General features: G+C 46.5%; 1 protein-coding gene across 10 annotated transcripts in view; it reads left to right on the forward strand.

The window, feature by feature from the left end:
• Aopep (aminopeptidase O (putative)) overlaps nt 1–13,583 on the forward strand; it is a 262,328-nt gene that overhangs the window by 137,661 nt on the left and 111,084 nt on the right. The window contains exon 7 of one of the 10 annotated variants that reach the window (XR_013051711.1): nt 9,700–9,820. The exons of the other annotated variants lie outside the window; for them this stretch is intronic. The gene's annotated coding sequence lies outside the window, so the exon portion shown is untranslated. The remainder of the gene's footprint in view (nt 1–9,699; nt 9,821–13,583) is intronic. 10 annotated transcript variants of the gene reach the window in all.

The following is a 13,583-nucleotide window of genomic DNA, read 5'->3' on the forward strand; positions in this document are numbered from 1 at the left end:
TCCCTAGGGCTGCCTGTGTGCAAGCCTGTCATGCATTTTCTTTTTTGTTTTTTGAGATAGGTTCTTTCTGTGTGGCCCCGACTGTCCTAGAACTTGATATGTAGACTAGGCTGGCCTTGAACTCACAGAGCTCTGCCTGCCTCTACTTCTCAACTGCTGACATTAAAGGCATGCACTACAACACCTGGCTGCATTTTCATAATTAGTGATTGATAAGGAAAGGCCCAGCCCACTGTGTGGTGATGCCGCATCTGGATTGTGTAAGAAGTCAGGCTGAGCAAACCATGAGGAGAAAGCCAGTAAACATCACTCCCCCATGGCCTCTATGTGTAGGTTCTTGCCTGGAGTTCCTGCCCTGACTTCCTTAGATGATGAACTACAAACTATGAGGCTAAATAAACCCTCTCCTCCCCAAGTTGCTTTTGGAATGGTGTTTTAAAACAGCAACAGAAATCCTAACTAATACTGTTTGTTTTGCTCGAGATCTCACTGTTATAGCCTTGTGTATTTGTTTCTTTTCTTATTGCTATGACAAGATACCCAAGAAAATGGACTTAGAAAAGGAAGGGATTATATTGGTTCCTGGTGGAAAGCCATGGTGGGGAGGCTGTGTGGTAGTAGGAATATAAGGCTGACAGTCAGGAAGCAGAGCGAGTTGAGTGCTGGCACTCAGCTCACTCTGACCTTCCCCTCTTTATTCATTCTGGTACTGGATGCTCACATTCAGGGTGGGTCCTCTCTTCTCACTCTACTCTCTGGAAATGCCCTCAAAGATAGGCCTAGAGATGTGTCTCTCCTGGGTCATTTTAAATCAATGATGAACTGCCACGCCCTGACTGGCCTGGTACTCACTATGGAGCCAGGCTGCCTCAGACTTGCTGCAAACTTCCTAGGACTTAAGCTCTCCAAGTGCTAGGATTATGGGTGATTAAAGGAGCAAATCTCTGTTCTACTTGTTTGGGCAGACAAACTGCAAAAGCTCATTGTTTTGAGGCCCCCTGTCCTGTGTGAACCCACTTGGAGCCTTCCTCCACAGCACCTGGCTCTATTGCCTGTCTTCAGTTGCCAACACACATACCCTTTCTTTCTCTTCCCCCGCTTCCACCTAAACTGGTAACACTCGCCTTTGCATGCTGTCTCCTCTGCTTTGCCTGGCGTCATTGGTAAGTTCCAGGAACTTCTGACCCCAGCTTTCATGCTGGAAGCACTGCCTCTTCCTGCCGTTGCCAGTCCCTGCCCCCATCTCCTTTTCAGTCTTCTCAGAGTTGCTTCTTGTCCCATATTTGATATTCTTCATGGGACTCCATTTCCAGTGGGGTTTTTTGGGGGTGGAGGAGGGTGGGTTTCGAGACAGGGTTTCTCTGTGTAATCCTGGCTGTCCTGCAACTCGCTCTGTAGACCAGGCTGGCCTCGAACTCACAGAGATCCACCTGCCCCTGCCTCCCAAGTGCTAGGATTAAAGGTGCCACCACCGACCAGCCATTCCCAGTTTTTTCCACATGAAGATCCAGAAATTTAGATTTATGTCAGGCTTATTAGAAAGTATTCCCAGGAAGGAAAAATGGAAGAGAAAGTAGAAGTTAGAAGAGGAGTCTAAACCAAGGTGCTGAGATCTCAGGCCAACCCATACACAGTTTCCCTGGGGGCAGCAGGAGCACCCCTGGAATTGTCTCCATCACAACAAAGGACCTAGTGTTCTATCCCTGTACTTGTCTTGTTCAGAGAGATATATTTTCCAAGATATTTCTGGGAACAGGTTCAAGCAAATGAGTGCCTGTGAATGGAAGTTTTTGTCCCAAATCATCAACTCCCAAATACTGAGCAGCCACTTCCCAAATAATTGACTTGGAGGCTTAATATTACTTATAAATGCTTGGCCAGTAGCTCAGGCTTGTTACTAACTAGCTCTTACATTTAAATTAACCCATAATTCTTATCTAGGTTTAGCCACGTGGCTTGGTCCCTTTTCTCAGGACGGCATTCTCATCTTGCTTCTTCTGTGCCTGGCTGGCGACTCCTGACTCCGCCCTCCCTCTTCCCAGCATTCTTAGTCTGCTCACCCCGCCTATACTTCCTGCCTGGCTACTGGCCAGTCAGTGCTTTATTAAACCAATTCAAGTGACAAATCTTTACAGTGTACAAGAGGATTATACTGTATCAAGTGCCCGTGTTTTTGCCACAATGTCATGGAATTAGTGAGGGAGCTGGTGTGGCATAGATGTTTGAAAGACACAGAGATACTAACCCTGTCAAAGCTGGCTCCTGTGACTCCAGTGCCGGCATACCTGTCTTTTAGTCTGTTAGCTCTGAAGTGAGTGCTGAGCTGCCCACTGACATCACCCTCTGGCTCCCTTATGTTGCCCATACTGGCTGTGCCATCCCACCTGCATCTGCTTACCTCTTGGGGCAGAATTCCATTCCACACACTCCTCCAGGGTGGGGGCATTCTCCCTACCCCCCCTCCTTCCCTGGGGGCGCCTTCACTCCTTTCCCGGGAGCTCCACCCTCCCCTACTTCCCCTCTCTCCTGGGACCCACCCCTAGCAACTGCCCAGTTTACCACAAAAGTATTCCATCAGTAGACTTTCCTTCGCCCTTGAGTCCACTGTCTGTGCTTGAGCTTTTTCATCTGTGTGACTCGACCAACAGCCTGTGAATTGTTTATGTCTCCACCCTGCCCCTGCCTGCCTGCCGCCCCTTCCCTTTGTAGTACTGGGCTCAAAGGCAGGGCCTTGTCTCTGCTATGCAAACCTTCTTCCTCTGTGCCATCCCCTGTCCTGTCTCAGTGCCACCGGAGAGCTCTCCTTACGATGCTTTGTGATTCTGCCATCTCTTCCCTTAAAATCCTCCAAAAGCTTCCTCTCACCGCCAGGAGAATCTCAAGCTCTCTGCATGTGAGAGGCCCACAGGGCATCAGCTCTGTTCCCAGTCTCCTCACTTGCTGTCCTTCCCTCCACTCTGGCTGCTGAGGTAGGTATCACAGACCATTCTGTGTGAGTCAGCTCAGAACAGAGTGAGGTACCTAAGACAGCAGCCTGCACAGCAGAAAGTTGTCTTTTCACCGTAGAAGCCCAAATTCTAAGCTACAGGTATTGGCAGTTTTGGTTCTCCGGAAACCCTTCTCCTTGGCTGGCCTGTGTTCTTGTGATGCTTTGTCTGTATGTATGTGTCCCTGCCTTTCTCTGAATGTTCAAATCTCTTCTCCTTAAGAGGACCTCAGTCAAATTGGGACTCACACTGGTAGCTGCACTCTGGCCGCCTTGATGGGTTCTGTTCTCTGAATGCAGTCCCATCCTCGGGCACTGGGTGCTAAGGCTTCAAGATACACACGTGGGGCACACAGTTGCACCCTCAGCCTCTGCCGTCTGTCTAGCCAACTGTCCTGTCTCACTTCCCTGCCACTTTCCATATTGCCTCTATTTAGAATGCCCTTTCCTTGGTGCATAATTCCACATCATTATGACTCAGCACAGATACTCTTGCTCCCTACCCTAAGATAAACTGGTGTCCCTTCTCCCTACCTGTTATAGTCTCTTGTGGTGACTATGCATAGTCTTACATGTTATTTGATAATTATCTTTATGCAGAGGGTGACCATTATAACTGGACAATGTTTCATCCTTTCCGACCTTCAAAGGCAGGCATTGTCTCTACTTTCCATCCATCTTTCTCTAATGACTCATCAGCCTTTGGCAACTCAGGACTATGTCTGGCTTCTGTTGCTTTACTTCAGTGCATGAAGCTGAGTGAGTGGATGCTCCATACATGTTGAGGCAATGAATGTTGCAGATATAATCTCTGTCCCTAGGGCCTTTGTCACTTCTCTGGTGGGCTAAATATACATTACCAAAGAATCAATGAATGCTAGGCTGTGTCCTCAAGAGTTGTAGGAACTGAGAGCTTTTACTGGAAGGCTTAGAAGGGTTCAGGAAGGCTGCACAAGTTGAGCTGGGTTGGTAGGACAGGAAGCATTGAGAAAGGTGAGGGATGGAGAAAGGAAATTCTGGGTGTGGAGTGGGCATTTCTAAGAGAATAGGCTTTCTGGATAGATAGAGGGATAGTGCGATGAGGGATCTGGGAGGCTGAAGGTGGCCTGGTAAGGGCAGGCTAAGCAATGACTCTCCAAATGCCAAAGTCACACATTCCCTGGGACAATCTCCATCATGCTGAGCTATCTTACCTTCCAAGAATGACATAATGAAAATGGAGTTTGGGGGAGATTACTCAGACTTTGGGATAACACATGATCAAAGAGACAGAGTCTCGAGGCCAGGTAAGATTAGGTGGACATTTCAGGAATGAAGGCTGGGCTTAGATTCATTGGCCTAAGGCTCTGGTTGAGTGAGTCTCTAACTTACCACTCTTCAGAACAGACAGAAATGTCAACCCAGCTTCAAAGAAGACTTCAGTAATGCAGTGTAATGCTTTCCCTGATCACATGTAATAATTGATCCCTTAAAGCGACTGCTTGAATTCCCAGGCTTTATGGTGTTTGTTAGGACTTTGAAGAGAGTGAAAGGTAACAGCTGCCATTCTTGGCTAGGATGTGGCTGATCCTGACTCATCCAGAATGATTCCATCTGAGAATGGAGGCCTGAGCTCTGTTCCAGAGCTTTTCAAGTCTTTGGGTCTCAACCCAGTATGGGTTTTCAGAAAGGTTGGAAGCCAGAGTTCCTGGTGTGAGTCTTGTCTTGCCACTTCTGTCTGCTCTGTAGCCTTGAGGACTGCTCACCATGCTAAGCTTTAGTCTACAGGCATATACCAGGTTAATGATGTGAGGGAGAAATGCAGTAAAGACATTCAAATCATCTAAAACATGTAGAATGATGGGCTGCTAGGGAACCACCAGTGTGGTTGACATGAGCAAATAGTGTCTGTTTCTTAGGTCCCTGTTAATGCTTAGTGCGTGTTAGATGCCATCATGCATGGCTGTAGCACCTGGTACTTTGTTGCCAAATGTGGCAAGAGCAGAAGTTGTGGCCCTTCTGCCCCTGCCACCACCTCCCCTGGGGACATACAAGGGGTCTTCTGCTGTGCTCCTCTGTCCTAAGCCTGGAAACCCCTCCTTTGCTTCCTGGTAAGTGGAACTGGCTGAAATGTAAGAAAGTCAAGTTCCCTAAGACTTAAGAGAGCATTTTTTTTTTTTAAGTGCACGAATGCCTGGTCACAAAACAAAAATGACAGGATAAAAGTGGGGGATCTGGAATTTGAACAAAGATGTTCAAACTAATGGCCTGAGATAAAAGGGGAATTGGCACATTTCTGAGACTCGTGAGAACCCCCTACCTTCCCAGAGCCCCTGCTGATCTAACTTCTCAAGACACCACCCTGGTGTCCCTTCTGCTGGGCTCCATAAAGCTCTCTGGACTATACTCCTAATCTTACCAGGCTCTTGAGAAGAAAAGAGTTTCTGTCTCTGAGGCCTTCAAGAACTCTTTCTGAAGGTGCCTGAATCTGTCTCAGGATTCCGACCCTTTGCCCTCCAGTCTCAGGCCTTCTCCCCATTGCCACACCCAGTTTGCTGTATCTGGACTTCGCATATGAGCGGTCTAACTACCCTCTGAAAAATGTTAGGACTCTCAGCTTGCCAGGAACAACTGTCTGCCCTTTCCTGAGCTTTCCAGAGACGAGCTTTGTCTCCCAGCTGTCTAATCACATTCCGTTTCCTGCAGGAGGGACTCTTTCTACTGGCACTCTTTGGTTGGTTGGTTGGTTGTTTTTCGAGACAGGGTTTCTCTGTGCAGCTCTGCGCCTTTCCTGGCTTTCGCTCTGTAGACCAGGCTGGCCTCGAACTCACAGAGATCCGACTGGCTCTGCCTCCCAAGTGCTGGGATTAAAGGCGTGCGCCGCCGCCGCCGCCGCCGCCGCCGCCGCCGCCGCCGCCGCCGCCGCCGCCGCCGCCACCACCACCACCACCATGAGTTTGAAAGAGAGCAGGGAAGGGGCTATATGGGAGGCTGTAAAGGGAGACAGGAAAAGGGGGATGAATGATAGCCTTAAATTATAAGCTCAAAAAGTAAAATATGTAATTTAAAAAGTTCATAATAGTCAAATCCCTGTGGTAAGATAAGCACTGCTAGTGTTTTCTTGTGATGATTCAGAAAATAAATTTTATAAATATATATGAATATAGCTGCCTGTGTAGCACTGATTCAGTATAACACTGTTAACCTATAAATTATTTCCCAAAAATTATTCATATCACTGCATTAGTAATCCAAATGTCCATCAGGACACTTTTAGATAAACAGAATGTGTTAGATTCATGAAATGGAGATCATTAATCAACAATAAGAAGGAATGAGTTATCAACACTTGCTAGAGCATGTTGCATGAACCTTTTAAACAGTATGCTGTGAAAGAAACCAGATGTAAAAGCCTACATGCTTATGAGTCCATTTATGTGAATTCTCTAATCAATACTACAGAGCTACATAGACTAGTGATATCAAAGGTTGAGGTACTGAAAAGGAATTATCGGTGATTATGGGGTTTCTTTCTGGAGTGATAATACTCTAGAGTTACATATGGTTACACTATCATATGAATACACTAAAAGCTGCTCAATATCCTTTTGTTTAAAGGTTTATTTATTCATTCATTATTATTCATTCATTCATTTATTGTATGTGTGGGGGTGCAGATGAGTGGGTATAGAAGCTAGAAGAAGCCATTGTTTGTCCTTTATCACTCTCCACATGTTTCTTTGAGGCAGAATCTCTCCCTGCACCTGGAACTCAGCTAGGCTAAAAGCAAACATGCTTGTAATCCTCCTTCCAGTAATCCTCCTGCATGGGATTATAAGTATGCAGAGAGGCCAGGTTTGTCATGTGGTTGCTAGGATCTGAACTCCAGTCCTCATGAGTGTACAAGTGTTCTTCGTTGTTGTTGTTGTTGTTGTTTGTTTGTTTTTGAGACAGGATTTCACTGTGTTGTCCAGGTGGCATGAAATCCATTCTGTAGCCTAACATGGCCTCAGATGTACAGCAATCCTCTTGCCTCAGTTTCTCTTATGATGGAATTACAGGTATGAGCCACCATACCCAGCATGAACTACACATTTTTTTAAACGGTAAACTTTGTGAATCTAAAAATTTTTCAAGATTGATGGAAATCAGGGAATATTCTTTACTTGCATAACAACCCTGGATGCCAGTTGAGTTAACCATTGACTGTCTGAGGAGGAGATAGAAATAAAATTAGAGCAAGAGGCACTGGGTGACTTTGGGCCCAGATGAGACCCAGAAGCCATTTCTGGTTTTGGGTGATCAGAATATTGCAGAGGTCGTTGGAATGAAAGCTGTCACTCCTGCGTGAGCAAGTACAGTGTGTCTTCCTCATTTCCCTCAGAATGTAATCCTGGCTATTTTCCCAATTATTAATGTTCAGAGGCTCTTTGAAAAGCTGCATGTGCTACAGTATGTTTTGCTACTAGCACTGAGCATTTGTCAATCATTGGGTGTTTTGGTAATTTCTTTCCCTGGCGGTGCTGTGGTGAGGGTCTTAACATGTGATGTTTGTGGACAGCATGCGATGCTGATCATAGTAGGGCACCGTTGCCTAAAGGGCTGAGAATTCCAGCCCAGCTCCCAGCACTACTCCTGCTGTGCCTCCTGCTGTGTCAGGCTGAAGTGAGGTGTGCCCACACCCACCTCCAGTGCCTCCACAACAGGGGAAGTATTCCTCTGCTGCTCCCACCTACAGACCCTCTGCTCTTCCTTATGTCAGGCTGGGGCCGTCTTTCCTCTTATCTCATGCAGAACTCTGTGTGCTGCTGGAGTTCAAGCCCTGCTCCTACCATCCAAAAAACAAGGGTAAGATAAATATGATGGTTTGATGGTCTGAGTAGGATATGATGCGCTCTCTTTCTCTCCCTCCCTCCCTCCCTCTCTCTCTGTATCTCTCTGTATCTCTCTCTCTCTCTCTCTCTCTCTCACACACACACACACACACACACACACATAATAATAAAATAAAATTTATAAATTATAAAAATTGGTGAAATCAAAAAACAAAAATGGAAAGCTGTTTTTACAGCATGGAAAAGGTGAATGAAGCAGCCTCCGGCCAGGGTGGCTAGACTGACCGGCTGGGGAATCCCAGGGATCCACCTTTCCCTGCTTCCCCAGCTCTGGGGTTGTAAGCAAATACTACCACACTTAGATTTTTCCCTATTTAATGTGAGTTCTGAGGCTTGAACTGAGGTCCTCATTTGTGCAAGGCAAGTACTTTACAATCTTTCCAGCCCTGTTTTTATTTTCGAAAGAACTTTAGACTTAGGGAAGTTTCCTATGTCCCTACTCTGCTGCCTGCCCAGTGACCTGCATGATGGCAGCCATACCTTTCTGAGGTTTGGCTTGTCTGAGGAAGGTCCAGCTGGTATTCTCTGGGTGTGGATCAGAATGTGTCCTCATAACAAGAGTAGCTTTGTACAGCACTTAATAAAGGCCAGGAGGAACAGCCCACTGAGGTGCCCGAGTCCCTGTTGTCTTCTTTGCCTATGTGTTTGTATGGTGTGCATTGTGTCGGTGTATGAACAGATGTTAGGGACCTATCCACATGTTTGCCTCCAGAGGCCAGAGGCTGACATCAGCTGTTTTCTCTGACCTCTCTGCACCTTATGTCTTAAGGCAGGATCTCCCTGTTCTGGCCAGGCTATCCATCATGCTCCCCATCTCCACCTCTGGCACTTGTGTTGGCACTGGGGTTCAGCCCATGCTTATAGTGAGCCATCTCAACAGCCACCATCTCTTGTTTTTGCTGACGAGGGAGCTCTGCTTCATGGGGCTGCACGTGCCAGAGGCAGTGTTCATGGCCAAATGCTTAACCAGCATTATGTCCCCTGTTGGTTTTCAAGGTGCCTGTGGAGTTGAGATGGTACCTCGAGGCCAGTTTCTTCTTGGACAGAGTTTCACTTCCTCGTTGTTAGGGTGTAAATGAAACTCTGCTCCTTGTTGGGGTGGCTACCTTTGACAAGCAGGCAGGGACCGGTGAGCATACAGAGGCAGCTGGCATTCTCATGCACAAGAGGGCATGCTGGCAGATGATCTGCAAGAGCTGGGCAAGGCAGACAGAACCAGACACCTAACTGTCTGAGCACCTCACAGAGGCAGTTACCCTGCTTTCACCCTTGGTCATAGCCTAGAAGGACCAGATCTTTCCTAAGGCACCTCATTCCAAATGGTATCCCTGTGTGTCAGATACCACTGTCACTCAGGAAATATCCAGGTGGCTTCTGTGAGAGTGCAGGAGAGGTAGAGGTAGGGTAGAGGCAAGAAAGGTCATGTTCACATCAGTTGCTGTATTTGGTGCCAGGCACAACAGAAACCAAGAGTATTTGAGCCCAGATGACCTTGGTAACTTGATCACCCACATTCCATGCATGTCAGGCAAGGAGTAAACACTGGAATCTTCTGGCTGCAGCAGGACTAAGCTTGCTTTTACACAGTGGTGGTTTTAGTTAAGTGAACTTCATCATGGACTTGCAGTGAGGAAACAAAGCTTCCAGGAAGGAAAACGATGGGTCTCCAGTTCTCTCCTGAGGATTTTGCACAGCTGGGTGAGGGCCAGTCTCTCGAGGAAGCCCTTGAGTACAGCCTGTGCCTGGGCTCTGACTGGCTACCGACCAGCTTTGAGTTCCTCTCTAAGCCCCTATTTCTTCAGCTCTTAATGGGCATCCTCACAACCCTTTCCTCATCAGGTTCTTGTAAGGGAGAAGAACCCACTGCAGGAGAGCATGACAGAGTGAACGGCACAGACACCCTGGCCTTCACCCAGGCCATGTTGCTGGTAGCACTGATCCAGCTTTCCATCCATCACGTGTGAGTCTGGGTATGGGTAATGGACTGTAACGGGAAGTTGATTTCAACACATGGTGCTTATGTCTCTCACACAAGAAGCAGCAGGAAGGCGGGTAGTCTGGGCTACCATGGGGTTGAATTATGCCCACTGAAGAAGGTTTACCTTGGTTTATTCCCTTCCAGTCTCTGGGTGCACTGACTTGCTGCCTCATGGTTACAAGGTGGCTCGTACAGTTCCCTCTGTCATCTATAAGAGGGTAGAAGTACAATAGTAGTCATAGCTTTCTGCTGTAAGAGAAGCAAAAGCTTCCTCCAAGCCCGGCCCCCAGCCACTGCCCCCATCTTGTGACCCAGTCCTGTGTTTGTGCACACAAGTAGCAAACACCTTTCTACACTGGTGTCCCTAATCTGAGGGAAAAGGTGGGTACTGTTTTATTTGCACGTTATTTTTCTTAACTTTTTTCCTTTTTAGGATTTCATTTATTTGATTGGTTTTGTTGAAATAGAATCCCACTTTGTAGCTCTGGCTGGCCTCAAACTTTCTTCCTGCCCCAGCCTCTAAGATACTGGGATTTCAGGCATTCATGTGAATGCTCAACTTTTTCCTAACTTTAAATTGAAATATAACACGTGCAATGAAATGCACACATCTTTGCTAGATTACTCCAGGGTGTTGTACTATTTAGCCACATAGAAACACTCTGCGATCATCTCAGACATCTTCCTTTTAGCCTCTTTCACCCTCCTTAAGGTTCCTACTGTTCCCATCTGTAGCCAGAGGTCAGTGTTGCTGGGTTCTAGACTTCTGGGAAGCAGAAGGTGGGCAGGTGCATCTATATGTGCCCCTGCTGGGTCTGAGCCTCCTCTGTGTGATTGTGAGGGCAGACCTAGATTTGGCTCCTACTTTTTCTGTACTTGTATCTGCGTATAGCTGGCTCCGTGAACAGGTGGCAGGGGTCCCAGAGACAGAAGCTCATGGTCTCTGCTGATGGAGTCTTTCCTCATGAAAACCTCTTCCTGAGTCTTGCAGAGCTTGCTTGCCTGAGCTCTGCTTGCCCTAGCTCTATGTCCACTTTCACAGAAATCTCTGAGGACTTGTGTGCCTGATAGGGATGCTGTCAACATAAAAGATCTACCTAAATAATTGTTCGTTTGAAGAAGAGGGAAGAAGAGATTGTGAGAGAGGGTTTTATGGAAGGACATTTTTAGACAAAGGGAAAACAGCTATTAAAGGTGTCATTGGGAACTGGAGCTGGAAGCCAGCCTGCGGACAAAGGTTTGCATCACTGTCTCCTCCCCTCAGTAGCCTTAGTTCTGAGCTCAAGACCATAGGAAACTTGAAGCTAGTCCTTCACCACTGGGGCTGGACAGCCTGATGTGAATTCACGTGGCCTCTTGAGAAGCTGTCCTTCCCCTAGAAGGAAGATGGAATTTCCCTGGCGAAGGAAGCTACTGTGGCTTTCCTCATTCAGTCAGTCAGTCACCTGGTCTTAAGAAGGACTCGAGAACCAAGGCCTAAGCTGATGGGTGTCAGTGGACTCACGAAGACAAAGGGGGCAGGTGAGTCTAGAGTGTGTTCTTGTAAGTCATCCAGGGATACAGGAGACAAATGGAAACTCTGGAGTCAGCTCCCACGGCTGTTCATCCTTGCTGCCTTTGCTTCAGAGACCTGCTAGTTCTGAGCCTTGTGTCTGCTAGAACTATGCTCTGAGATACTCCACTAAGACTTATAAGGGATTCTTTTTGTAAAACACTTAATATCTTATCACATTGAAGAAGTAGTTATTTATATTCATCACCCGTTTTGAGAGGTTTGCATAGGACCTAGAGATATAAGTAGAATTACTTCCATTTTGCTAGTTAATAAATTGAAGGTTAGAGAGCTTCTGCAACCGTTAGTGGGTGATAGATAATAGGAAGAAAGGTTAAGTTGGGTGTGGAGGTGCATCCCCCTGAGCAGTCACAAAAGAAGACAAAGAAGAAAGGTTGATAATCAACCATCTTGCTCAGATTTCTGTACCTGGCACTCGGCTTCTCCACCTTCACAAATGAAACCTCGCCTGTCTGTGCTGGCTCTCTTGTGGCTTCTCCCCTCACCTGGCATTAACACATTCTTCTGTGTTTGTCCAGGAGGCCCTGAAAGCTAGGCATACCCTCTGTCACTTATTTTGATCTTCGCTGTTCTTGAGGCTTCACTGTGTGAAGAGCCTCAAAGAATCTATTACATTTTAGGAAACGGAAGTTAAAAAAATTTTTTTTTTATTATAAGCCACAGTCATCCTAGGGACCTCCATGCTATATATATATAGCCTCTATGGTTCTCTATGGGTTGTGGTCTGATTGTTCTTTATTTTATATCTAGAATCCACCTATGAGTGAGTACATACCATGACTGTCTTTCTGGGTTTGGGTTACCTCACTCAGGATGATTTTTTCTAGTTCCATCCATTTGCCTGCAAATTTCATGCTTTCATTGTTTTTCTCTGCTGAGTAGTACTCCATTGTGTATATGTACCACATTTTTTTCATCCATTCTTCCGTTGATGGGCATCTAGGTTGTTTCCAGGTTCTGGCTATTATAAATAGTGCTGCTATGAACATAGCTGAGCAGTACTCAATTATTGAAAAAAATAGCCAAATGAATGGAAACATATGAACTATGAACCATAGGCTGAGGGGCCCGCAGCTGGATCAGGCCCTCTGAATGGGTGAGACAGTTGATTGGTTTGTTCAGTTTGGGAGGCAACTAGGCAGTGGGACCGAGTCCTGTGCTCATTGCATGAGTTGGCTGTTTGGAACCTGGAGCTTATGCAGGGACACTTGGCTCAGTCTGGGAGGAGGGGACTGGACCTGCCTGGACTGAGTCTACCAGGTTGATCGCAGTCCTCGGGGGGAGGACTTGTCCTGGAGGAGGTGGGAATGGGGGGTGCGCTGGGGGTAAAGGGAGGAGGTGGGAGGGGGAAGAATAGGGGAACCCATGGCTGATATGTAGAACTGAATGGTATTGTAAAATATATATATATATATATATATATATATATATATATATATGTAATTTTTTTAAAGACTTAAAGCTGAGCACATGGTGGAAAGTGCCCTGTTGGATAACGAGACGCTGGTTTAATCTGCATGACACCACAAGCTCACAGCAGAGCATCACACCCTGGGTACAGCACACCCTGGGTACAGCACACCCTGGGTACAGCACACCCTGGGTACAGACCTCGTTTATGAAATAACTGTGTCATCACAAATGCTGTGCCCCAAACAAGAGCTCCTTGGGACCTTTCCTGTGCTTTTGTGCTTCTCAAGTGGGTTCAGGATGCAGGTATGTCCTAAAGGAGACTTAATTATTAAATGTAGATTCTGAAATAGGAACACTAGGGCTCTCTACAATTAATGAACATACACACACACACACACACACACACACACACACACACACACACAACTTTACCAAGTGAGCTACATATTTCTCGAAGCCCAGCTTCCTCACCAAGAAAGGGTTTACACTGATAAATAATTCATATTGGAGCTTAAGATTCCTGGAGGGACTGGCAGGCTTTCATCTTGGATAAGGTGCCATAAAATATTGCCAATAACCAACCTCAGTTTGCCAGACTGAGTATGAATCCTTCATGCTGAGTATGTGACTTTGTAATGTAAACTGTTTTCAATTATACCTGGAACTACTGACCTTGAAGGAAGGCACAGCTGCTCAAGTTTGAAAATGAGAGATGAGAGGTAGTAGTCCAGTTGGGTATAAATGTACTATACTTAGACA

This window comes from Peromyscus maniculatus, chromosome 5, assembly GCF_049852395.1.
Source record: "Peromyscus maniculatus bairdii isolate BWxNUB_F1_BW_parent chromosome 5, HU_Pman_BW_mat_3.1, whole genome shotgun sequence".
NCBI classification, from domain to species: Eukaryota; Metazoa; Chordata; class Mammalia; order Rodentia; family Cricetidae; genus Peromyscus; species Peromyscus maniculatus.